The 26,720-nt window shown below is 40.4% G+C and overlaps 1 protein-coding gene across 1 annotated transcript in view; it reads left to right on the top strand.

Annotated features, from left to right (window-relative positions):
- ITGA6 (integrin subunit alpha 6) overlaps positions 1-26,720 on the top strand; it is a 116,428-nt gene that overhangs the window by 36,182 nt on the left and 53,526 nt on the right. The window contains exon 2 of the mRNA XM_050900214.1: positions 23,854-24,053. The gene's annotated coding sequence lies outside the window, so the exon portion shown is untranslated. The remainder of the gene's footprint in view (positions 1-23,853; positions 24,054-26,720) is intronic.

Raw genomic sequence — 26,720 nt, 5'->3', positions numbered from 1 at the left:
GCAGTGACCTAAATCTTTGAACTGAAATTTGAACTTAAGTTCTTTTTAAACTCTTTCATGCCCCACCCCCCCCCCCCTTTTTTTTTTTTTTTTTTCCTCCAAGGACTGGCAGAGGCAGAGGGAAAGCAGGAAACCTTGAGGAAAATTTTATTAACTCAGTCAAAGTTTGGAGGACTGTTTTTTGCTGTTGTTGCTGTTTGTTTTTATTATCTGAGCACTCAGACAATTGGGAACTGTCACAAAGCTCAGATGTGGAGCCAAACCCTCCCATAGTTTTAGACTAGTGAGATAGATACTGGACTGTCTGTGGTGCCCTTCTTAAGCTGAATATGTTACCTACTTCACCTTTCTTCTACAAGCCACCTTGCAAGGTGTTTCTTTCACTGGCCTCAGTGCTTTAGGGAAGTAGGTGTTGTACTAAAAAGGTTGTTAGCTTTAAAACAAACTCAGCAAAAATGTTGTGAAAGAAAACATAAATACACGGCAGCAGTGCTGCCAAAGTATTGACGTATGTAGTAGGCCCAGATTGGGCTTCTCAGTCAATCTGTCCGGTGTTTGTTTGCCAGTGATGGACTTCATTTGTATTCTCCAACAAACACCTTCATTTCAATAAACTGCTGATGATCCAAGGCTGGCTGTTAACCTTGGGACAACCTATTGATAACTGTGAGAAAGGAAAACCCATAGCTAGCTGAAAAGAAGCAGCTTGTTAACATACAAAGAAAGGAGAGTTGACTCTGAAAGCTGCATAGCTGAAATCTTGTAATGCAGGAGAGTAGTAGATTTTATTTTCATCAAAATGTATACCTCTAGGAAAAATACATTCTCTTGGGCCTAGCTCTTCTTCTGGCTGGGCACTATTTCAGGATTGTGACATTGTAAGTGAGCATGAAGTGTACACTGCTAGAGTGGTATAAACCAGCTTTTTATATAATAAGAATCAGGTGTATAATTATTTTTTTTTTCCTTTACTGGACACAGAAGATACTACTAGTTATAAGAAACCAAGGTCCTGATTCCTTGAAATCAGTGGTAAAAATCTTGCTTGACTTTCAGGGGGATTAAGATGTTGCCTCTTGTTTGAGAATATCCCCAAGGAAAGACCGCTGCTTGACTATCTCTCTCTCCCTCTTCTGATATTATGATCTGGCATGCATGTCATGGAAGATCTGTGTGCAACTGAACCTCTTCTTGTTCCTCGCAGGAATGCGTCTTCCTTGCAACAAAGCTCTGGTCTTGGTTTGATGTCGCTGTGAATTCTTGCTAATGGTATGTGCCAACATACACAACAGGATAGAAAACCAATATTGTAACATGACAGGATGGATTTTCTGTGGGTTCAATACCACAGAGTCCTGTAGAGTCAGACAGCTTAGAAAAATGTACAACACCCTTAGTTTGAAACAGTTCAAGAGAAACGTGTGCTTTCTGTTCCTTTGCTCCCCCAGAAATCTGTCCATCTTTTGCTGCTTTAGACAGACTTCAAGAGTTTTGTACTCTATTTAAAAACAGCCATGTTTGGCCTTTTGCTATTTGCACTTCAGATATATTTCAGGACATTGCCTTTACTTATGAGTTCTTAACTTAGCCTTCCTATTCAAATAACTTTTCTTGTAGAGCTCCTTGTTTCTGGGTTTCTAACTTCAAGGCACATGTATATGTGACAATGGCAAGTTGAATGTTGTTTACCAGTACCTTAATTTGCTTTGAAATATTTTGAAACAGTGTGTTGACAATCTTTGCTATTGATGCAATTAATAGGATCACAGTTCTACATACAACTCATGTAATGATGTTGTATCTAGTAATTCTTGTATAGTTTCAGTGGGCAGAAATGTTGTTCTTCTCTGTAACTGTTGGGTTGTTTTGTTTTGAGTTTTTCTTCTATTTGCAGTATAACCTCCCACTGAAAGACTGTTGAGCCTAAATCCTTTTGTAAAACGGAAGCTGAATTTCTGTTTTAGAGAAACAGTCACACAGAGGTTTTTCAGTTGCTGGAAGTTTAAGGATGGAAGTTGAAGGATGGTTTAATTATTCATCAAGACAGTCATTTGTTACTCAAGATCCTGTGTTTCTTGGCATCTAAGAGAAAACATATAGAGCACATTAAAGGATATATCTTTATTTTTTTTCCTCAACTAGGGCTGTGCAGAATTAAAACCAGATACTGGAAAGTCATGGAGAAAGGTCTTGCCCGGATCAATGTTCACAAAGGGCAGTTCCTAAGCTATGCTGGTTCCTGGGATGCAAACACCTTTGCATGTGGCCTCATCCCTGGGAACTACACGGGTCAGTGAACACTTGTCAGATGTCTTTTGCTGGTATCCCGGACAACCTCACAGTGGAAAACCCTGTCGTCAGTTAACAGTTCTTCTGAGCCGGGGATGATGCATGATTTCATGCTCTCAACTTGCTACTGAATCAGGTTGTACACAAAACATTCAACTAGACATTGATGTGCTGTGAGTAACTCCCCACAGTGCTGGATGTCACAGCGGCTTTGGGTCTTGATGGGGCTCCTGGCACCTGAGCCTCTCCGTCTGGCTGCTCCTAAATGCTTAGTGTTGTTGTTTGTGGATCTGCCCTTGAAGTGCCACAACAAAAGCCTCTTGGAGAGAATGGGCAATATTGCAATATGATCAAGTTAAGCCACAAAGCCCGAGTGCATAAATGTGTTATTAACAAAATAGATTCTAATGTCTCTAAAGTACCAAACCCTCTTTGGGCAACCACTCCTTTTTTAGTGCATGGATTTTTGATGTGATAAATCCTGACAGATCTTGCAGAGCCATTATAGCCTAGTACAAAACCAAATGCTTTTATTACAAAGACTCATGGCACCAAAAGACTTGTGACAGCTTTCTGTTGAATATGGTTGTGGCACATGTAGTTTAAAAATATGACATTTCCTTTGAAACTGCTCTAGCACATATATATGTATAAGCCACTGTCCTAAATGTGATTACACAGTCAAGGTATTTTTTCCCCTTAATAGTGCAGTCTGCATTCTATGAAAATACTCATTGGTACTTAGACCCAGTCTTTTCAAAGTCTCTTTCACTTTTGAAATGTTTAAAGTATTCTAAGACGCTTTAGCAGGCATTTATACCTGTTTTACAGTTAAGGAAGCTGAGGTACAAACTGAATGATTTATCTGAGATCACAGAATATGTCAGTGGTAAATCTAGGAAAAGTGTAACGGCATTAAAACCTGTTGTTTCACAGCTCGCTCAATGCACATTCTCCTGTGTTGCTGTGTCTAGAGGTTAAAGTGCAGAAAATGCTTGTTCAGTTCAGAGATGCAGGACTACAGAAGCAGCATTTAAAACTAATGTGTATTTTCACTATTCTGATTTGATTCTGTACTGATGTCAAGCCAAATTGCTTGGTTACTTTGGGGGGGGGGGAGGAAGCGGGGGGAGTCTCGAGTAAAATGTTGTTGAGGTCAGTCAAAAAAGACACGATTAAGGCTGTTTGGAAATAGGAAAACAGAAAAGTTGAAACAACTAATCCTTTTGTGTAGCATTGCAAATAGAGCCCTCATGAGCTGAGGAAGGATTGTGGGAGTGGGGGAAGGGAGGAGAGCAGCATTTCACAAAGCAGCTAGTGCAGCAGTGTTTCAGCAGAAGATGATTTTGGAGAGTAGCTGCTTGATAAAGTGCTGTTTCACTAGCACCATAAAACAAAACACCTGCAAAGTAGGTGTTCCCATCTGTTGTCTCTGCTCCATTTGCAGGTCACTGTTGTTGTCTGTGCTACACGCCAGCTGCTTTCAATGCAGCACTTGGCAGGGGCTATATTCATTAGAAAGAATCAATCTCCTACAATAATCAAAACAGTTTGATTTTCCCCCCCTCCCCCGTTCTTTTGGGTTTGGGGTTTTTTTTTGAGACCTTTTACTTACTCTTAAATGTAGGTCACTGGTTTTGGCAAACTTGGACATGGTTTTTGTAACTTAAAAAGTCTGCACAGCTTGCTCACCAGGCTGCACCGAGTTCACTTGAATGCATGGAGGAGTCGGAGGGTCTAGCAGACCTGAGGAGGGGCAGGAGGGAGTCTCGGGGTGTGGCAAACCCGAGGGCGGTATGCGTGGTGTTCCAGCTGGCCTGGTGTTGCTGAAGACAACTTACAGCAGCTGAAATGCTGTTCTCTGCTTTTCCACTTGTGTCAAGAAATTGAGACGTTTCTGTTGTGTTTTACATACCTGACAGTTTTTGTTTGTCTGCTCAGCACAGAGTGCTGCTGTGTTAGTGCTATGTTCAGATACACAGGTTTGCAGCCATAAATCTCCTTGTGCACGTATAGTACTTGATGCTGGCTTTATGCCTGAGATAGGCGTTATGCATGAGAATGGGAGCTGTCACTCTCTGAATTTCCTGGTCTTCACGTAATTAGATTATTGGCCATGATATTGTATTAGCTGTGGCAGGCAGGCATAGCCTTGAATGCATAAGGATGTCTGGTCAGGTCACTGCATACTGTAGAGTGTGGGTCTCCAGACTACCTATGCCATCAGGATGTAGGTTTTTCTGGAGGTACAGTAAAGAAATGGGATTAGTAGGTTGGGTTCATGCCACTAAGCTGGTGCTGAAAAGGCCACTTGTTGTTTTTCCTCCATCCCAAAAGGGTTACGCTTTTCTAATTTAAATATTTTCTAATTTTAAATTAATTACTTTAGATTATTTTCCATCTTTTTCATCAGACTTTAGCAGAAGAATACCATGGGGTTTTTTTTCTGTTAGAAGGGTGGTTTCATGCTCACACTACAAGAATGGGATGCAAGTAGGGATGGGTAGGCATGTGCTGTCTATACATGTTACACTCTACAGCTTTTCAGGAGCCCCGCTATCCCCCTGGGGGAGTGTTTAGCAGTGACTGTGTCCGCTGCCAGCTTAGGAGTACTTGTGAGCCCAGGACTATTTCAGCAGAGTTTGCATAATTCTTGTAAAGCTCCAGAAGTCATGTTTTTGGGACATTAACTGGCAAATAGCTTTTTACCGGCAACCATGACTACTAATCAGTAGCTTTGTGATACAAATTCAGAAAATACTGCCTTCCAAAAGACTTCTTGAAAACTCACTTCTTGAAAGCTCATTCAAAAGATTGCATGTTGCAGAAGAGTTTTATTACCTGTTCCAAGATTATCAAACACGTTGGGGTCCGGGAGGTAATTTCTGTTCTTCACTTCAGCCGCACTTTTAGCTATAATATTCTTTTAGGGTCTGACATGAAAGGTGGGTTTCTGCTTTACAGAGCATATGTAATGTGTGAGGGCACAGCCACAGTAGGGATAGCCTTTGGCTATTAAAAAACAGAATATACTTAGAATGTTTGTTTGTCTTTGCTTGTTTGCTGTATACAATAGCTTTCTCAGTGTATGTAACCTGAAGGGGCTTTCCCACATCATCCTGGCTACTGTTTTGATTTGGAAGGAATAGAAACATCGACATGCCTTCTAATTTCCTCTGCTCTGGTTTTGTTTAATATAATTAGCTTACTAAGCAGTAAAAGACAGTCAAGGTCATTAGCAACAACTCCATTCTTTGTCTTGACATGTTAGCTACCCACTTTTCCTTCAAACTTGCCCTTAAAAATCCAGTTCATTTTTAAAGTTTAGCAACTATAGGAACACATTCGAATTAGTGTTTCTCTTCCTGGTTTCTGCATCGTGCTCCTTTTGAGTCCAGAGGGGCTCAGGTGGCAACTACTTCTGTGCAAGATATTATTCTCTGAGAGACCCGTGATACTGTTCCTTGTGCGTAAAGTACAGGGTAGGTTTTTAAAAGAGCTCAGAGGAATGGGAGTGATTGGCTCCAGCTCCTAGAGCCTCACTGAATGAGGTGAATGAATAATTAGGTAATGGCAATATATGAGAAACACCTGGAAAGGAACACCTGTGTGATTTGACCCTCTGTTGTGTCAAACAGAATTTATCAAACAAAGATAAGATTAGTTCATAATTTATATGGAAGTAAGCACCACTGGGCCCAGTCTTAGCTCCATGGTGATTTGATCACAGGAATAAGCAGTTTTTTTCTACCTGATTTTCCTCACTGATCCCTGCAACTGCACCCAGCTTTTGGGGGAAGGGATTTTGTTTCCAAGCAGTTTTCTCTTTCTGCATATACTTTTCATTGCTTTTCCTTTCACAAGCAGAAAGTACCTGAAAGATTAGAGAAAAAGTACCAGTTAGGGCTTGTCAAATACCTCTTCCATTCTGTCAGATGTTTTATGAACTGAGCTATCTACGTAACTGAATTAATTTTCATTATAAACACAGCAGTTGTGTTTATCTGGGAAATACTGTGGTGAAAAATGACTCATGTATATCTTACAGAACTATTCCACAATAAACATTTAATTTGCATATAAGATAAATCCTAAAGGCAAAGTTTTTCAGCTCCACTTCAGTGTCTGGCTAGAATTGCAGACAGATTGTCTATTTCAAAATCAAAACAAACCATTTGAGGCCTCTACATTTTTAGAATACTTCTTTCTTGATAACAACCACCTTGTAATGGAGTCTCTGGGCTCTTTGGCATTGTCTGTTCTGTGTAAGGTAGAAATTAACACCTCAAAGTTGATTTATTTCTTTTCTTTTTTCAAACCAAATAATAGTAGAAACAATTGCATCTTTGATCTATATTAGAAACATTTTCTGAAAAATGTCATATTTATGTAATTAAACTGAGAAGTTTCTTGGCATTGTATATTAGGGGACAAAAGGATATATTATATGCCTTTTCTTATTTTTAAGGTACTCTGCATAGTGCTGTCTGTATGCTGTAAATGAAAGAATGCCTACTTGTTTCTTTTATAGAACTTAAGTGCAAGTACACTATGTAATTTCTCAGGAAAATATATATATAAAAAAGTCTAAATTGGAAGGTTGGGGTGTGGTGTTTTTTGAAACTGATTTAAATTGATGCATAACAATATTATAGTTGTCACAAGCAAGGTCTGAACCTGGCTATCTTGCTTCATTACTCACCTCTGATAGAGAAGTCCAGGGTGCCTATAGCTATGTATTTACGGATGCCTTTTTTTTTTTTAGGGTGCAAGGCTTTTATTCTATATTAGGTTTTATTCTATATTATGAAAGCATATATTGTCTTGCATTGAAAACTATGGTGACTGTTGTTAATTTCCTGCTCTTATCTATGCAAAACACTGATTTTACAAGTAATGGTCATTTTGTACATGGTGGAAACACAACCAGACTCTTAGTAATTATCTTCTTACTTTTTTTCCCCATGACAAATATAGTGCAGATTTACAGCACTTTTACTGACTGAGAAAAGCAAATGTTTTCCTAGGAATTGTATCTTTTCCTGTCCTTGCAGCTGCTGTCCTTGTTCTTTAATCTCTTTTGACAAATTAAGGTAACACTTCAGCTTCATTAGACAAATTATGTAATCTGCAAAGCTCCAGAGTTAGAACCACATGCAACTGTGCTGAACTTCTGCAGTACCTTTCACCTAGAACAAGGTCAAGGCTAGGATTTCTGCAAGACCTTTAACGTGATGCTTAAGAAGGCTCTTCTAAAAACTGTGATGGGAATCTCCCTAGGAATTGCAATGTGAGTGAGGAGGAGGCAGGCTGGAAATAATGTAAGTAGGTGTCCATACATATGGTTACTTAGCTAATGGTTAAACAAAGAAAATAATTGATAATGAGTGATTTAGAAAGAAAGCATATAGATGTAATTTGCTGTTGACATTTAAGGCATAAATGCAGAAATAGTGACAGTGTAATAGAAATCTGAAGGTCCTTTGTCCACATTTCCTTTAGTCTTTTAAAGTTGCCTCCTTGTCTTGCAAAAGCTGAGAGGAGCACCGCTGTTGTGAAGGAACTGCTGATGATGGCGTGAGAGGAGAGGGCTGTTCTCTACCCTTGGCGTGGGCAGTGTCTGGTTGATCTCTGCAGAGCTGCCTTCAGCACTAGAAGCGCAGCCCTTCCTTCTGCAGATCTAGTCGAGATGTCAGTGAATCTCTTGCAAGGAAAAGATAGGAGTGACTGACTATTCACCTCTTCCTAATGCATGTTGTGTGCAGCAATTGATGTGAACTCCTAGTCCATAACATGGACTCTTGCAATGCCTTCTTGCTATTACAGTTAATTTTTCCCTGTGAATTATGTAGGGAGACGTAACTGAGATTTTTCCCTCTCTCATACATCTTTTTTTATTAGAACAGTTTTAATGTTTTAACTTTTTCCATCAAAAAACAAATACTTTATTGGAGCATCTGGATAAAACTGTTTTTCAGACTCCTCAGACATCCTCTAATTTTATTCCAGCAGTAGCAAGAGGAAGTATTCTCCTTTTCTTCTTCACAGATTTGCAGAATGCAAATATCGGGCAGATATATGATAATGAGTTTCAGTAGTCTGACTCCAACATTGCTGATAGTTTGGTACAATTAAGTCAGGTCTAATCTTAAAATAGGCCTAAATCCTGAATAAATATAGCATTAGGGTTGCAATGAGTAATTCCTGCTTTTCAAAAACAGTAATTGAATGCACAAATATTAAAGGCAAACCACATGGGGGCCCAGTACATAAGATTTCTAATCTACTTAGCAGGATCATTTTATATGGTTAGATTCAATTAAAAAGATAAATACATTCAGTTTTCTCAGTGGAGAACCTGTACATACTTTGTATTCAGTCTAATTCATAGGATGTAATTTTAAGCATTCACTGTGGCAGTGATTTGAATTTTTTTTAACCCTCTCAAAAATGAATTTATTGCATTAATAAGGACTCTGGAAGACCTGGCAAATCTTGCTGAGGCAGTTTGACATTTCTCTCTCTAGGTGTCTGCCCTCCTCTTCCTTTCCATCTTCTGGCAGGGCAGAAGGGAAATGTGTACTTCTGCCTCCCTTCTCTAGTCCCCAGGTTGCCGCACTCTCTTAAACTGCTGGTGAAGGCCTGCGACGGTGGGATTAGTGATGTCCTAAAGAGCAGCTGCTGCAAGGCCCTCTGGAGCTCATCTGTCAACGTCCAGAAACTCGTAGGGAATATTTGCTCATAATGACTTGTCTCTAAGAAATGGCACTTTGGTTAGATTTGAGTAAAGGAGATGGTAAGATCATCCCCAAAATCTTGCATACAGAATTAGACTGTAGGTTATTTGTCTGATCTGGGTTGCTCTGTCCTAAACTGGAAACTTGTTTGCAAAGTTTCCGTATGATTACCTATTCAGCTATAATGTATGAGTAGAGTGAGACCATGCTATTAAGTCATCCAGGACTGCAAATACTAAGGCACTGAGGAACTATTTAACATGATGGTATTACTAGACTGTAGCTTTGTCTGGACTGTTTATTAGGATTGGATCAAGTGCTACTATATTGCTAAAGCCAGAAGCTAGATGATTGAGAAAAATTTCATAAGAAGGTTGTAACTTACGCAAGAAACTAACTGTATACTCTGGTTTATTACATTATTCTCTATCAGCACAGAAAAAACTGACCAGAAAAGTTTGCTGTAAATCTCAGCTTAAATTTTGTGCATGGTTTATAAAGGTCATTGTGCCCAAGGCTCCTTATTTTCCGCTTAATCAACTACCACTTCCATGGCCTAGTTGCATTTCAGCAAATATCCCCTCAGTGTAACGTGACACACCCAGTGAATTTGCACAATGTGTGCTTGAAGGAAGCCCTGATCTTTTTACATCTGAGGACAATGATTCAAGTGTTTAAAATTATCTGAATGTTCTGCATATCAATTCAGCATTGTTGTAATGCCTGGGTCTTTCTAAATGTGAAATTAGTAGATTTAGGACCCAGAGCTCCCCTGGAGTGTCCCCATAGATAGATTGTAGGTCACAATAACATGAGACAACCTAATTACCATAGCCATTGAAGGGAGTGAATGCACAGTGGGCACTGGATTATGAATGCTCAGTTCCAAGGAATCCATTCCCTAAATGGTTGCTGCTGGGTCCTTTGCAGGCATGTAGGGTTTTTTATCTGTTTAGTCGCAAATTTGTTCTACAACCATTGTGACAATATTATTACTTAAAAGTGTCTGCAAAGCTGTGAAAAATTCATCAGCAAATACAAAATGTATTTATGCAAATGCCTAATTCTTTTTTTCCTTTTCATGCTGAAACTGGGGGTGGGGTGGGGTGGGGGGTGGGAAAGCTGCTGATTCTAGTTTGGATTGTCATGCATATGACTCCTGTGTCCCTTTTACATTTGTTTTTGTTTTTCCATATGACATTGCAGATGTGGGGATGGTCCCAGTCAGAAGTCCAGCAAAAGTTGAGGAGCTCAGATTTTAACTGTATAGCTGAAGATTTTTTTTCTTCTTTTTTTTTTTTTAGTAATGGTAGTAGCCACAACGCTGTCTCCATCGCTAAGAAAACTGAGATCCTGCTTCAAGCTAGGGGACAGGCACCTTTCTGCCTTCAAAAAGGGTGCCTAGGTTCAGTTAGAGAACTGGAGTTCAATATAGTTCCTCTCTAGAAATGTTGCTGTGTTCTGTGTTTATGGTCTACATTACTAATTTCTAAAACTGGACATATCAACCATCTTACTCTCCAATGGTAACTGATGTTGCAGTGCTCATTTTTCTCTTTATTTTAAAAATTTAGAAACTCATGGGCAGTTTCTAACCATTGGCAGCGCCCAGATCAGCTGGTCCACATCCTTTCTCCAATATGGTCCAGGCTTTGCTCTTGTCATAACATGAGCTTGCATGTGAGTACTTACATCTCAGCTTCAGAAGAATCAATTTAGCTTATGTCATCTGGGAAGGGGTTTAAATGGAAGGAAAATAAAGCAGGTTTTGTGTGTCACTGTATTGTGTGTGTATCACTAGAAAATCTTTTCCCATGTAGATGATGCCCTAATGAGTCAAAGCGTAAGTAAGTCTCCATCCATGCTTGCCCCTCTGTAGCTCCCAGGACTGAGCTAGGCAGGGCTGGTAGTAAACTCATTATGAAAAATTTGGTACCTTGAAAGCTTCCATCTTAAACTGTTTCAGTTGCAGAAGTGACTGAGACAAGAAGCTGGAAACGGTAATTTTGTTTTGTCATCTGCCACTTTGCCCCTTTCAAATACTATGCTGAAATAGTTACACAGGGGTTGGTGTCAGCACCTGCATTTTCGTGGGTCACAAAATAACAACAGCCCTGAACGACAGAATTGGGTTCCAAATATCACAGTTCAGGGTTGTGTCTGGGTTCATTTCTACAGCAGGGCAAGGGCAGCCTACCTACAGTTACCAAATGGAAACTGTTTCCACTTTGTATTTAGTGCACAGTTTAGGAGCAGAAGTTATGCCCAGAAGTTAAGTGAATTGGGAGTGTCACACCTGCTAGCTCCCCAAATACCTTTCAGGGCAAAGCTTAGAGAATTTTAAAGGATGTCTTGCACCAGCTCTAAAGGAATTGACCTAGGAAAAATATCTGTGGATTGTTTTGTTGGGTTTTTTTAACACGATTTTGCTTTTAGAAAACTGCATCCTAGTAAATTAAAGAATCTACTCTTCAGGCAGTGAAAAGATTCTTTTCAGTGCTGTTTTTTTAAATAATAATATGATTTATTAGTTAGTAGTATTTGAACTTCTAGTATTAATCTTCATTTTGGTGAGGACAGTCTTCAGATTAACGATTTTGCTACAGTAAGAATTTATTTATTTATTTAAGAATACAGCCCACAGGTATAGTATAGTAACACTGTAGAGATGGTATATCTTCAATATATACAGGTACTTAAATATGCAGACAGATACAAAGTACATTTTACAAGGTGCCTGAGTGTTTGGGCATCTAACTTTGATTTTAAGTTTAGCTTGTTTTCAATGGTAATTAAGATCTTTCCCTGTTCCAGTCCCAATGAAAATCTCCAAAGAATGTATCTGCCTATTTAGACACATAAGGATCCTTGAAAATACCATTTTTTTTCTAAGGACCCATCTTCACAAGGAAGCAGAGCTGTTGCTGATGGTGTGTTTAACCATGAGTCTCCTTGAACTGATTTTTAAAAGTAGCTTCACAGTTTGTGGCAAGGGTACTAGAAATAGTTTTGTTCCATTACAAAAAGTTTCCCACACCAACTACACTTAATGTTTCACATCTGTGTGATTAAAAAAGCCAGTCCCTCAAACTAGGTCTTTAAAAAAAAAAAAAAAAAATTCAGGACTTCAAGGAGGATTTCTTTATTTCTGAGGCTACTGAGCTACAACAACTGCATCTGGTCTGTCAGGCTGGGAGGATATCGGGGGCAGGGAATGGAGTAGGAATATTTTCTTCTTGAAGTCACTACTTCAGGTCCTGCCTGGGGCAGGCAGTGGTGCCCCCACATCAGCAGGCAAGGGCCTGAGCTGGGTTTCCGCAGGCTCTGCAAAACGAGATGGGCCACCCTCTGCTCAGCCCCAGCCCTTGGGACAAAGCTGTCATTATTTGATGGAGATTTAATGGTGCATTATGAAATGAAAGTCGTGGAGGCCTGCATGGCTATAGTCTTTGCTTTCACTGCGTGTTAACCACGGGGTGAGTAATTGAATGCTCATCCATGTGTGATCATCTGCGCTGCCGCAAGCTCATTATCAGCATTAGCGTGCTGAAGTCACTGGAGTCTCTGTCATGGTGCTGTATGTGGCCACTGCAAGAAGTGCTGCTGTCTTTGTCCTTGTCCCAAGACGCCAGCCAGCAGTTCCCAGTAGCTGTTCGAAAATCTCAATTTATAAGATTATTACAATTCCTTTCTGTGCTAGTAAAGCTGCGTGCTAGAATCCAAGCTCTGCCAAGAAATTTGCATGCTTGCATGGCCAAGTGGCTGCCTGCTGGTCAGATGCTGTGGCCCTATTATTTTATTTTATTTTAGCATGAGGGGTGGGTGCAGCTGGATAAGCATTGCATACAGTGAGACTATAGAGAAAGAGCAGAGGAATAAAAAGCAGAGTACTTCAGGTGAGATCTCAGGTCTGTGCCTGGCTCCTGGGGGCTTCATGGCGTATCATGACATCAGTAGGTACCTGGTTATTCCATTTCTGCTGCATTTTCTTTGGGGTTTTCCCTGAAGCTCTGAGAGCTGTATCTGCTTTGCCACATGGTACCAGCAAAGATGTGTAAATGGGTGAGCACGCCTAGTATCAACAGTGAAAAACAGTAGTGAGGACAAAATAAGGATGTGGTAAGGTGTAGGGCTGCCATGGGGAGAGGCAGCCTCTCCCACCTGTATGAGGATAGGTTGTGCAGAAGGTGCCCTTGGGAGTTAAGAAAAACTTTTACTGACGTTTTCCATCATGTTCTTGATCACTACAAAAACCAGTCATATCTGCTAATGCACCACTCTGGGAGATCAATGATTTCTGAGGAGAGATCAGCTGACCCGCTTCTCTGAGCAATTTCTCAAATCTCCTTGTTTCGTCACCCCTCGATATCATGTTGGGAGATCCCACGACATGGTTCCTGCATCACAAGTTTCCTGCCAGTGGCATTTGTGTCCTTGTGGCCCGAGCCACTCCTTAAAGAGGCTATTCAGCTCTCCCGGAAGGACCCATAAACATATCCTGCTAAATGTAGTGGGGGGAGGAGGGAGTGACTTCACAGTTGGAATGTGAATTGGAAATTCAAGACATGTCCCCTTCTGCTGTCCAGGGGAGCGCTGGCTGCTGAAAGTAGATTGATCAGTGTCAAAGGTGAATGAGAGGATGGAGAAGGCAGACCAACTTTTTATTACATCTTTACATCTTTATTTGGAGAGGAGGGGAAAACAAATGTTAGCAACTATTTCAGGCAGGTTTTTTGGGTAAATGACAAAGCATTTTGGTATGCAGGAAACAACTGCTTCCCCTCTAGAATTTTTGGGCACTTGAAAGGAAACAAGGCAACTTCAAACCTCTAAAGAGTGAAACAATTACAAAGACTGATTATTCTCCCTGTGAAGCTTTTTAAGAGTTTCTCTTGTATCAGATGGAATGATAATTCTTCTACATCCCAACCAAGTGTTTGGTTTCCAAGGGTTTACCTCCATGTGGCAGTGGACTGCACTGGAGTTTTATAAAATTCATATCTGCTAACAAGACATTATATGTGGAATATTCCATGTAATTCAGTCCCCAAAATATCTAGTAAGGTGGCAAAATAATAAAGAATATTTATTGCAGAGTTTCATGAGGAGACTTGAAACTCTGCTTATGCTGCAGAAAACAGGGAAATGTCATTGGTTTTCAGAATGTCGTTTTTCTGTTTTACAAACAATAGAGCCTTTTCCCCTAAATCCTTATTATGTTGAAGCATTTGGTTATTTGTATGTTGGTTTACAAGGACCTGTGCCTTAGCTGCATGTTTAGAGCATACTTAATGTGGTGTTTGTGGTTATGTGCATGTTCTTGCAGCCAGACTGCTGTGTCCATGCAAACCCTTCCTGACCTCAGAGGTGGTCTGTGCAAACTCAGGGAGGCGGTCTGTTGTCTTGTGCTTTGTAAGTCAACCGGTCAGAGACTTCTGTAATGCAGAAAGGGGGGTCAGCAAGTATCAGATATGAAGTTGTATTTATTGAGTAGGACTGGAGGACAGAGGTGCAAAAACCTAAGGGGTGTGTTAGTGGGTAAGGTACTGCTGTGCAAGTGCAATTCCCTTCATGTGTTACATGATGGTCTGAACAGCAACAAAATTCACTTTGTTAAATCTTGACTGTTTAATCCCACATCTTGCTATGGCCGTAACACCAAGCTTGCTAAGTCAGCAGGAATTGTATGCCTGGATGGGGAAGCTCCTGCACTGGAATCAGGGGTTGGATGGACGGCCAGAAATAGACCCATTCGGAGGCTAGTTTGGGCTTTTAAAGAAGTCAAAGCAGAGGCATTTGGTTTCACTCCTGTATTTATTAATAGGTGGCTGGTGCTGTGCAGTGCAGTTTGCCAGTGCAGCCCAGGGCCAGCAGGCATTGCCTGTGTGCCTTTCCCACCTGTTGGTGTGGCAGCTGTGGGGTCCTGGCTGAAGCGCCCAATTCTTGCATGTTCCCCCTCCTCAGCTGGTGTAGCTGGGGGTGGGTCAGAGAGGAGCAGTTCCTCTGTTCAGAAGAGACTGCTGTCACCTCTTAGCCACAAGCAGGGCACCCAGCAATGGGGAGGGGGAATTGAGAAATAGCAGCTCTTAATTGGCTTTGATTTTTCAGGCATCAAGGCTGCTCGGTCTTGTCTGCGCTGATCTCCTTTTCCTTTATCCCCTGCTCCCTCCCCAACTTTGCAGACCATGAAGTCGGCCTTCGAACCAGTTCCTGTCCCACTGCCCTCCTCCTGCCTCCCAGTAGTTGGGGGTACATGGTGAACAGCCACGGTGCTGACAGCCCTGGAGGTGCCTCCCTTGTGTCTTGTGCTGGGACTAGAGCAGAGCACCAGGTGTTTTGTTTTGCACGTGCATTGCTCTCGTTTGGGAGGAAAGGCATGCATTGGGCACCCTGACCCAAAGGCACAGGGTGGGGAAGGCCAGCAACATCCTGTTGGTATGTTCTGATGGTGCTGGGGTGAGCGCTGAGAGAAATTTGGTGCTGCCTGAGCAGCACAGTTATCCAGGGGACTTCTGTACCTGCAGCAATGCAGAGCTGGTCCCTGCTTTCCTCCTGGATCCAGCCCCCTCCGGGGCGAGAGGTGTCAAGCAGCTGCAGGAGGGTCCCCAGCCTGTCTGCCACCCCGGAGAAGCACAGATAAGGAGGAAACCTTCAATTACACTAGTGAAAGAAGTGGAAAAAAAATCTAGTAATTACAAAAGGGAAAGAGGGGAAAAGCAAGAGCTGGGGGTCCCCTTTAGGATGAGGTGTTTGTGTGGGAGGATGCAGAGCAGCTGCGGGGAAGAGGTTTCTCATGTGAGATGGGGCATGGATTGGTTGAGGCTGTAAATAGGAGGGGTGAAAACACCTGAAAACCTTGTTGTCTTCTCGGTTTGCTATGAGAAAAGTGGGAACCTCCCACTGGCTGAGATTAGGGGGTGATGGCTGTAAATGGATGCTGACTAAGAAGAGTGGAGAGGAGGAGTGGCTGCATGTTATCTCCCCTCTCGCTTCTCCACTGAGTGCCAATGGGTATCATCACTTTGTTTTTCACCCATCCTGCTTAATTTATTTCACGGGTTTTCTTAGCCAAGGCTGGAGAGTGTTCCTTTTTCAGGCATACTTATGCAGAGAGGGTCTGAGGTGGTCTCTGCTTGTTGGTCATGGACTGGTGGGCTGTTGGTGTATTTTGTTTAACTTACATTTGTGATTTTCAGTGTTTTAAATATTAAGAGTCTAAGAATAAACAGAATGGAAATTAGCTCCAGTGCATTAAAGTTAGCTTCTGGAGGGGAAAAAAGATGTATAATTTGAACAAAATTTTGACCCAGCAAATACCTAAAACTTCCTGAGAAATCCCTGTGCTGTGACCAGGGAATCTGGGCCTGCCGCTCTGATATTTCTGGGATTAAAATGCAGAATAAGATTAAAATAAATATTCCAGACTTTCTCTATATGTCCTAAGGACAATTTTAAAAAGCCTTTTTGTGCTGCTACTTGAGCCATTCAGTAACAAAGTCCCTGTGTACTGTCTTAGGAATGGCATAGTCTGACTTCTTTGCCAGAGATGATCTTTGTCAGACGCTTCCAGCCAAATTTTTTGTGCGCTCCATACCATTGTGCAGGCCAGATAAGAAATCATCCCATTCAACCTTGGGAATTTGAGGAAATAACTGATGAAGGGGGAAAAAAAAAAAAAAAAAATCTGAAATGTTCTGTTGAAAACCGTGAAAAGGATTTTGGGTCTGGGATCATGGGTATCTCCTGGTATGTATTGCTGAGATCTGAGGGCTGTGACAAACTCCAATAAATAATTTCAGTTTACTTTTCCTTGCTTTTCTAGCACAGAATAGATATGTTCTCAAACAATACTGTAGCATAGCAACTTCTCATTCAAACTGAAAATTATAGGGAAAGTGGCTTGAAAATTGTACCATAATGGATTTCTTTTCAAAGTAAACTGTAGAGCTCTCCTTTTCAAATTGTGCTTTGGTGAAGTTTCCTTCAGGTTTGCTCTTCTCTACATTTCATTTACTTAGTTTCTTTTTAAATTAGATCACTGAAATGCCATATCCATCACAAGAGTACTGCACATTCTTCACACATTTTCTTTCGAAACCTGCCACTATTTCTATAAAACAGATGAGGGTGAGCTCATAATAATACTGAATCAAATCTTTCTTTCTATTAATTCTTCTCATGGGTTATATGATGTGGCTTAGAAATGAGATGCATCATGACAGTTCATTTGTTTCTGCTCTGCATATGAAATTCAAAGCTTACAAAAGTGCCTAAAAGCTAACCTCACAGGATAGAAATATTGTAGAACTAGAGCTATGTGTATTACCCTGAAATTGGGTCTTTGCTTTCATCCTTTTGTGTAAACTTGTCCGAGGTTAAATAGAAGATGAAAGCAGTATTAGGCTATACGTAGAGACGGTAAAACTTGCCAAGTACCTGCAACTACCACCTAAAAAGCTGAGTAATCAGAATAAGTGAGGAGGAAAGGAGGACAAGATACAAAAGAAAACATATCCTCCCAGAAAGAACAGGACTGTGGATGCAAAACTGTCTATGCATTTTACTATGGCCATAAGCAAAGCTCTGGTATGTCAAATACAATAGAAAAAAGAGACTACTGCTGCTTGCTAGAAAACAAAGTGGGGTTTGTTCCTCTTTTGAGTAAGTTGTGTTTCTGTGGTTCATGATAGGGCATGTTATCTGGGGGAGGAAAAAATCTTTCTCAGTGTGTTGCAGTCTCCTTTGCTGGAAAAAGGCTGGAGCAGAGGGGGATGGCTTCTACAGTGCCACCAGCGTCACCAGGCAGGTGACCCAGAAGCTTCTACCTGCTGTATCTCCTAGTTGGAATGTCCCAGGGTTTAATGCACATTATGGTGCATTTGCATCAGAGGCGCTATGCTGGGCACTGGGTACAACTTTTTTAGTTCCCTTCTAGTCTCTGTCTCATCACCCCTGCTGAGGGGGAGGGTATTATATGGTATTTGGGCGAGTGAGAGTGCTGCATGGAGAGATTCACTGCTCTTGATCTAACCTAGATATCCCAGCACAATCCTGCAGTGGGCAGGAAAGACATATTTGTGTAGGTAAATGTCTGCCACAGTTTGTCATTGAAATATGCGAGTATCAGAAGTTGATCAGGTATGACTAAAATTTTATCATAGCTTAACACTAGACTAATTTTTATTGTTATTGTTGCTAAATAATGATGGTCATATATAGATCTGAGCCCTACAGGCTAAAATCAGTTTGAATTAACATTTTGATTATTTCAGTACATTTGTACTTTTAAGAAGTTGTTAGGGTTTGTTAAGCAATGGTTTAACAAGTTGACCTTTCATGATGGATTCAAGGATGGATTCCAGGGAAGAAAGCATGCCTTCATTGGAAAGCTAACTCAAGGAAATGGAAAGCTTCAGTCTAAGGGTCAGGTTTTGACTTCCTAACCTGTGAGGGAAAACTTCATATAATTTTAAACATTTTGTTTCATAAATAACTTGTAAAATACTCCTGGGAGACTTGTATTTGGACAGTTATAGCCTAAAAAACAAAAATAGAGATGAGCACAAACTTAACAAATTGCGGGAGTTGCTCATGTGCAGGCTGATCACAGGCAATGGCTTTCAAGATACGTCTTTACGGCATGTTAGAAAAAGACAATGTATCACTTCCAAAATCACCTTAAAGGAATTGGTCACTACAACTGAATGCTTCTCAAGTTGAAACAAAGAACCTAATTTCTTATTTCTGTTGCTTATATAAAAGCTGAAATAATATTTAGCCCTAATTCACAGCAATCAAAATAGCGTGAGATTTTATACTTTGCAATTCTGTTTTATGACACTTTAAAACTTTGTTCTAATTTCTGCCTTGCAGAATTATAAAAAGGTTTTATTTGTTATAGCTCTTGTTCTAGCTGCAGGTGAAATAATGCCCCCTAGACTAAGAGCAAGGATGAGATGTAATTTCTGAAAAGGTTCTTATTTTACAGTGGCATTCAGGGTGTTCACAGTATTTCTGTGTGTTCAGGATAGAAAAGTAAGGAAACAACAAACCAAGATCACTTACTTTTCACAGTAGAAGTTTTTTGTATTACTTCCTAGCTTTGCCTTCCAAATGCAAGATAGATACTTTTAAAAGCTCTTCAAATGCATTAATGTGACTTTCAAATGAAGTTGTGGAAACCAAAGGACAATCATTCAGACACTATTCTAGAGAGATCAGTTGACAAATAAAAATGCAAAAATGTTGTACTCCTGTAAATCCAAAATCAGTCAGACAACAGAAGTCAGTAGGGTCAAATTAGAGAGGCAGAAGGATGAATTGGGTTCTGATCAAGGAGTTGTTCCATAATGGATAAATATAGGCAGCTGTTTTAATCCTAAAGTGATGTGCCATCACTAACAGGTTAACATTTGAGGGGGTTTCATTGTAATGCCTATTTGGAGTGACAGTCATTATGATATAATTTTGCACTACATTTTCAGAGGCATAAGTATCTGCAGGTGCAACTGGGCAGTGGAGAACCAGGGCCTCTTTCATCCTTAGGTGATAAGCATATATGGTTTCTGCACTCTTCTACTCTGAAAAGGAGCCTGCATAGTTCAAATATCAAAGGGCCAGTGCTCTGCTCTGTTCAGAGGAGGTCATTCTGAGCCTCACTTGTATCTAAATGGATGGATATTAAGAAAATAAAGATAAATATACGTATGTGGGTGGGCAAAAGAAAGACAGTGGCATAAACCAAAGTCCCAACTGAAAGGGCTTTAAAGCCCTAATTTCTGGTTTCCTGCTCATCACTCTGGCTACAGGCTGTGTCCCACAGTTGCAGAGTGGCAGTTACACAACAAGAACCACAAAAGGTGACAACAGAGTGGCAGTGTTGTGCTGGCTGGGGTGTCCACATGTGGTGACACCAAGCACCCGCTTTGCATGGTTTTGCACCAGATGGTTGTGTTTTGGGAAAGAGCAGGGGGAGGGAAGGGAGATGCAGCCGCATGTTTTCTGTGTTAATGCGTGTACCACTCAAAAGAGATGACGGACGCCAGGCAGGAGTTGAGATTGCATCCACATCATTCAGTGTGTCAAACTATTTCTCTGAAAAGGGCGTTTTGGACTATGTTGTCCAGAAGTCAATTGTCAGGCATCCACAGGCCTTGTTTGAGAGCTCTGCAGATCTCATTTTGAACATGTTTGTTTTAAATAAGAAAGCAAGTAAATTCCTATATTTAGCAGCTGACTAGGCCCTCTGTTTTCCATGTATTTATTCATATGCCTAATTATATTCCAATGATTACTTCCTTTACAATTATTGGAAGTACTCATGTAATACAGTTAGCATATGTGCATCTTCAGGAGTAGGGCTTAAATATCACTAAATTGTTCATTTCTTTTCCCGACTGTTCCCTCATTATTCAAGCTAAATAATATGAATGAGTAGAAAAAAATAAAGTAGTCAAGAAATTAAGCTTTATGACAGGAATCACACCAGTTACTGCTTTATAGAGGAGGAAAAGGAAAGAGGGGGGGAAGGAGGAGGAGGGAAACTTAACTGCTGATCCAAAAACCTATCACCATAGTGCTGTCGCTGCCAGTGTTTCATTCTTTCCAAATGTGCCTTTTCTGATTTTGACAAATGCAAATCTTGAAACAGGTTTTAGAAAAACACGGTGGATGTATTTTCCCCTTAAACAAAACAGATCTTATATTTTTAGAAGTTCTAGAACCGCAGTTTTCAGGAAAATAAATTATTTGCAGCAACTAGTGCAAAAAGTGCTTTTTAAAGTACTTTCTGTTGCTTCTGTCCTAGCTCATCTTTCTTGTTATTCCTTAGAAACATATAAGCATCCTCTCTGTTTAGATCTGAAAAACCTGCTCCGCTTTTATTTCCACCAGTAGTTTGTGTAAAACTCTTCAGTTTTTCTACAGTTTAAAAACTACATTTCTGAGCTACAAATTTTAAAATAAAGTTTTTTTTTTTTTTTTATACCTTTGAACAATGAACTTCCATTCTGCAAAATGTATTTTTGAGTGCTATAAAGTTTAAAAGGGTCAAATATGCAGTGTGTGGAAAAGCAGTAAGTTGCAAGTAAGTGGAAATGTGCTACTTCATCCAACAGAATGAATCTGTACTTTCAGTTTCTGAATGTTATGGATTATGATGAAATGCTATGTTGGATATTATGGATTAGAATGAGAAGTATGTTGACTAGATAACAACTCAGTGGAACTTCAACGGTTAAATGCCATCCTTTTTGGTGCAAGGGAAATACCTGCCCAGTCTCAGAAAAAGCATAGAGCCCTACCTGTTTATGTAGAGATTAACAATCTGTGCTGTGAATCCCCTTCTATTGTGGTGACAGAGGTTGATCCATTGGAAGGTTATTGCTCAGTCAGGAGTCTGCAGTCATCTACACAGTTAGTCAGTATGATAATATGGAACTGCCAAGAATTTTATAGCTATGAATGTGCATTCATATAAATAACACCTGAGGTTATGTCTCTTTAATGAAGGCATGTGGAGACAAGGCACACAAATATTTAGGTGTTGGCTTACTGTAGTCATGCAGCTTCTTTAACAGGAAAGACATGTCTTTTCATAAAATATTTTAGAAGTGCTTTTCTTCTGAGGTGCTATGCGAATAACAAGTGCACAGGGGTAGCCCGAGTTCTCATAATGAAATAGGAGATGAGAAGACAGTAGCGCTGAGCTATGAAAAACTATGGAGAATTCAGAAAATCGGTGTTGCTTGAAAAATGACTCCTCTTTACTGATGTCATTGCTGGAAGATGAGCAGGGGCCCAAGGAAATTAAAGGGATTTTCATGGATTCCTGCTTTCTAAGAGGATTTTGATGCTGCCAGTTGAATTGTAACAATGAGGCAGTTGCTACCAGCAGCCTGCTTCAAAAGAGTAGGTGCATTTGGCATTATTTATACTAGGGAGACTTACAGCCTGGCTGCGAATTTGGAGGGTCAGGGGAGGAGGAGTTCTTTGTAACCTTCTGAAGGGCAGACATGACTTCTGGGTTCGTGATGCTTCTTCAGTTCCTGAGGTCACAACTTGATAAGACTGGGTATGAGGAACAGATAGCAGCCTGCTGTTTTTAGGCTCTGGTTTGGCACTTGCACATGTTCCAACAGCACATAAGTGCATAATTATGAGCATGGAAGTAAAGATTCTGTGTGTGTGTGTGTTCATCCTGTTTGCTTAGTGCATCATCAGTTGATTCAGTATTTTCTTAATTGTGAGTTTTATATGAATTTACTGTTCTTGAGATTTGAAAGAGTGCATGTATGAAACTGCTGAACTCCCCCAAAATGGAGTTTTAACTGTCATTTATCATCATGGTACCAGAGGAATAAAGGAGAGCACATTTGCGAACAGTTTGAAATAGAGTGCTTGGGAGAATTACAGAAACTAAGCTGACTTCTAAGCCAGGAACATGATAGGAATTGTAATGAGAACAGTATTAGCGGATACATGGAAAATATGGAGTTTGCAAAGGGACATCATGCCTCTTGGAATTCTTTCAAGCAGGCAATGAGATAAAAAGATGAGTCAGTTGTCACCACCTCCTTGGATTTTCAAGTTGCTTTGAGCCCTTGAGAACTTAAACTGGTATGCAATAAAGAGAAGATCCTTTTGTAGATTAAGAGCTGGCTGAAGAAAAGGAAGAAAATGGGAGGAATACGTATTTTTCACAGAGAGAGATCCCGGAGGGATGTATGCTGTTTGCCATGTTTAAAGACCTAAAAAGGGATGTAAGTATTAGGGAGAAAGTGTTTGCTGCCTCTGTAAAATTATTTATGGGTCAAAACTGAAGCTGTTTCTAAAGAAAAGTTTTTCTATATAAATGACTGAGAAATAAAATAGCAAGACTAAGGTCCGTACTGTACAAAGCAATATGCTTGAACTAAAAAATGGACTCTGAATTAATTTGTTCCATTCAGGATCTTGGTCTTCTAAGTTTGCTGTCATCTCACTGTTTAGTAGCAGTCAAAAAGGGAATTAGAAAATTAGGAATTACGAATGGAACACCATACGAAACAGAGCGTATAATGATGCTACTGCTGTAAGTCCATGTCTTTGCTGCATCTTGAATGTTTTGTGGTGTTCTGACAATTATATCTCAAAAAGCATATAGTGAAATTATAAAAGTACAAAGAGTGCCCAAAGTGTTTGGAAACGTATAATGATTTCTATTTGAGGTATGAATTGGACAAGGAGTCTTCTGTGTGAAAACAGATGATTGAAGTGGGGTATGACAGAAGTTTATAAAATCATGAATAAGATGACTAAGGAATGTTCATTCACTTATGATCATATAATACAGTGGGCACACAGTGAAGATATTGGGCAGGGGAGTTTAAAGCAGAAAGTCCCTTTTCACACAGTGCACAATTTAACTGCGTATCTTGTTTCCACAGTTGCTGTAGAGGCCAGTAATATAAATATAAATTAGATGATATAAATTAGAAACTGCCAATAAATACAGTGGTCTGAATGAACCCATGGACAATGTCCGTAATCTGCAGGGTACCAGCAGGAAAGAGTAAGAGAAGGAGCACTCTATTACACACTCTTTCAGGTGACTACTACTGACAACTGTTAGGCAGGATATTGGGCTAGCTGAACTTTTTTCTGAGTCAGTATGCCTGTTATTTCCTAAGATTATGATGTTATAATTGTTGGGGAAGGAGGGGAGTTGCAGTGGGTGAAACTCTGCCAGGGTCCTATTGAGACTTTTCCTCAGTATTGGTCTATTAAGAAAAGTCAATATTTGCCCTGTCCCTTCAATAAATCACAGCTCTAACTTTGAACTTCACAGATTGCAAGATTTGGAGAAGGCCAAGAGTCCACCTGTGAGTCCCTAAAACATCACGGTGCCTCCTGGAGGCATGTTCTTCACCTCTGGAACTGTGTTCCCAATGAAGCCATGTTGCTGTTAATGAGACCTTCCCAGCTGTGGCTACTTCTTGAACACCTCCATGCTGGGAAAATCCCTGCAGAGGGTGATTGGTGGTAAAGGTAATGCAGTCTCTCTCTTTTTGGAGTTAATCAAGAAACCTTCTCTTAGTTTCTTCACAGGCCGTGCCCCCTCTTTTTCAATGGATCTTGATCTTTGGGATAAAAATAAAGAATGGTGCAACAGAGATTGCTAACATCTTCCCTCTCTTGTGAATTGATTGTGGAGGATGTGTGTGGGCATATGTTCGAGTCTTGATTTACTAATCACAGAAAAAATCATACTGCAGCTTTGTTGAAACTTGTCTTGCAGGATACTAAAAGCTGCTGTTGACTTACTAATAATAATGAAAAAAAGAAAGAAAGATTTGGCTAGGTATTAACCTCATGCTAACCAGAGTAAAACAATCCTTGTACTACGAACTGAAAGTCTTGTGTTTTGTGACACCAGAATAATAAAGAGGCTTGATACTTAGATTTTTCGTTTTTTTTTTTTCCCCCCTGACTCAGGGTGTCTTTAAAATAAAAATTTACAGATGTGTTATGAGCATTACAGTGTGGGTCTATGCAACGCCAAGGTGTACACATTCTACAGGAGTAAAGATTATTCAGATGTTCCAGAAAGGATGAGGAAGTGTTGGACAAAGAAAAATTTCAGGAAATGCGGCAAGAGCTGTGATAGCCTTGTCAGAGCTGCTGTTTCTCTGCAGCGTGCAGTCCCATGCTGTCTGGGGCACACCAGCAACCTGCAGCTGCCAGTGCGTTCCCATGCCCCTTAGGAAAAGGCACCTTTGGCCAGCAGAGCAAGGAAAAGCTTCTGAGGGATTCACAGAGGGCAGGTCTGTGGTAGGGCGGAGATACTTAACATACCTTCATGACCTAGCTTGAGGTACTGGAATGCAGGCTCACCATGGCATCTGTAAAGAGATATGTATATTGCCATGGTCGGCCTGTTTTTAGGTACCCAAGTTATTTCAATACATTGTGTGATGTTATCCACAAAAGATGAAAGAACTCAGGTACTTTACAAATCAAGTGTGTATTAAAATAACTCTCTGGTGGACTGTGGCATGCCGCTTTCTTTTCTCCTTTGTACCTCAAATAGCAACAGACTACATGTAGATAGGGAGCAGGTCACTGTAGTTGAAAGTAGCAGATCACTTTATGATTATGTACATGCAGCAAGAATTACAAAATAACAGTGAATACACTGAAATTATGCAGCATTCCCTATTATAAACTTTAGCAAAAACCTGCTGTTCAAATTGAAGTAAATCACAAATATGTGTTCTATTACAATGAAAACAAAATTGGAATAAGGCTATGCACCCAGCAACACTAAGCATGTACAAGAAATTTATTGAGAAAAAGTAGAACTGCTGCTAAGCAATGTGGCAATTTGATATTAAGACTACATAATGCTATAGGGCTATTATTATAAAGGTACTTCAAATTTTATTATCTACAATAGAGTATTTTTATGTTCCTACTTCGCCACAATGTTTTGGCTTCTAGATAGGGCCAGTCTGTTACCTACACATCTAGGGAAGCCTTCTTAATTGACTTAAATATTAATCCCTGTGCTTTATCTGTACTTATGCTTCCACATGCAGGCTATATGGCTAATGGTTACGCATATCTGCAAATTTACTACCTCCTGTAATAGCTTCTTTTTCTGACACCAAACAGATTGAGTGATGCAAACTTTCCGCGTAAGATTGATACCCTGATTCTTTCCTCTCAAAGCAGCTGTCATTTTGGCATCCTGAGGCTGAAATAAACTTGGCGTGCAGCCTCAGGAACACAGGATCCGAAGGGCTTTCAGTCACTGCTGACAGGCACAGGCTTGTACCATGACCTGATCCCACTGCATGGTGATTGCCCTGCCATGTGCAGTTGGTCAGCAAGTGCTTGAAACATCTGTTGATTGTTGTTTATTGTCTGCAGAACACTCATCTGCTCAGATTTCTTTTCTAGCTGCTGCACACCTGGCAGATCTGGTAGTTGTATTTCCACAAATACAGAAAAATCAGTTCCTTCTCCCAACAATGGTCTGTCGGCTCCAGGAGTGACAGTAAAGGGCTTGAAAACTGGCATGTTGAAGGTTGGAGTGGAAGAGAGAGAACTCCTGGAGTCTTTAAATATTATGTGAAAATGAAGTGGAACAGAAGGAATTTTTTGACACTGAACACTTATTCTCTGATAAGTACAGCTGCAACCCACACTGTGTTGCAAAAATTCCCAGAGACGGAGAGTCAGAAAGCATCATGAGGGACATCAGTGCTTACCTGCAATGAAGCATGCTTTTTACTAACACTGTGTTACTCAAAGGATGGGGACTGCCAGCCAAATGTGCATATGTTCTGGTATCCTAGCTCAGCATACGACAGCTGCGCAGAAGCGAACTGGTGAATTTTCAGATTTAGACAGGGCTTTTATAACAAGGCAGAGGAGGAGGGAGAATCCAGAAACCAGATCTGGGTGTGGGTTCTGCTGCAGCTTTCCTCTCTGATACTGGGACACTCTCTTGCTCTTAAGTAGACCATCAGTCTTTTCCACTTGGAAGTGGAGATTATAATATTGCTATACCTCACAGGGGAAGAATGAAAATGCTTTGAGATAGTCCTTTATGTTCTGCATGGAGAACACATCATTACCGTAGAATAACTGCATTTTATTTGATTAATGTTAAGAACAGATCCACAGTAAAAGGGGTCAGCGTACCTCTAT

Source organism: Gymnogyps californianus, chromosome 7, assembly GCF_018139145.2.
Source record: "Gymnogyps californianus isolate 813 chromosome 7, ASM1813914v2, whole genome shotgun sequence".
NCBI lineage: Eukaryota > Metazoa > Chordata > Aves > Accipitriformes > Cathartidae > Gymnogyps > Gymnogyps californianus.
Note: the sequence above shows the minus strand (reverse complement) of the source record. Positions and strands in the feature narration are given on the sequence as shown.